The sequence below is a fragment of the Gavialis gangeticus genome, unplaced genomic scaffold (assembly GCF_001723915.1).
Source record: "Gavialis gangeticus isolate Ggan-Ray unplaced genomic scaffold, GavGan_comp1, whole genome shotgun sequence".
NCBI lineage: Eukaryota > Metazoa > Chordata > Crocodylia > Gavialidae > Gavialis > Gavialis gangeticus.
In genome coordinates, this window is record NW_017729031.1 from 52,362,299 (window position 1) to 52,363,424 (window position 1,126).

The window sequence follows — 1,126 nt, forward strand, 5'->3', positions numbered from 1 at the left end:
CTCCAAACCAAAAGTTTTAGAATTTTGTATTTTTCTCTCTCAGACCAACATGGCTACAAAATAGATCCCTGAAATATGGAAGATACCATATTTTAGCCATTTTTGGAAAAATAAACTTCATTGCTAAACAAAAAAGAAAGATTTGTGTACCTCCCTGCTTGCTTCTGACATTTGACACCTCCAGGAAAGAAAACAGCCTTATCTGTAGCAAAAAGCAAACTCAAAGAGCAACTCACACAATGGGATTCTCAGGAACCCAGGGGAATATATGTCCAGCTTCAGCTTCCTCTGTGCAAAATGAAGTTTATTTTCTACCTAAGAGGACTTTTACAATCTTTTGGTTTCTCCTCAGCCTGAAGAAGTGTGAATGTTCCTGAAAGCTTGCAAAGAAAAAATTATTTTTTTGCTGTTTCTGGTTAGTCTAATAAAAGGCGTCACCTCTGATGTTTAGCATTTTGTATTTCTCTTTGTCTCAGACCAACATGGTTACAAAATAGATCCCTGAAACATGCAAATACCAGCAGTTATGAATGAGTAACTTTGTGGGAAGATACAAGAGTGTCCACGGGTGATGGTTGGATGCATTTTTGGGTATCTGTGGAAATGGAAGCCTGCACTGGTATGAATGGGTGTGGGGGTTCTGGAAGTGGTGAGGATTCATGGGTGCTTGCATTTGGGTAGGTGCACCCAAATGGGTATGAATAGATGAGTGCATGTAGATGAGTGGGTATGAGTGGGATAGTGGGTGTGGGGAGATATGGCTGAGAAGAAATACTAGCGCGGTTGTGCATGAGTGTAGGGGCAGAGATCACAGGATCATAGGCAAGTAGGGCTGGAAGGGACCTCACCTAGTCTATGCCATCTACTCCAGGCCTCTGCTCAATGAAGGAGCATCCTGGACTAAACTCTCCCAGCCAAGCATCTGTCTAACCCGCTCTTGAAACCTTCCAAGGATGGAGACTGCACAGTTTTTCTCTGTAGCTTGTTCAAATGCTTGACCACCTTCATGGCCAGAAAGTTCCCCCTCAGCTCCAGCCTCAAGTTTCCCTCTGAAGCTTGAGGCCCTTGCTCCTAGTCTTGCCCTCTACAGGCCCATCTCCATCCTCTCTGTAATTGCCCTTCAGGT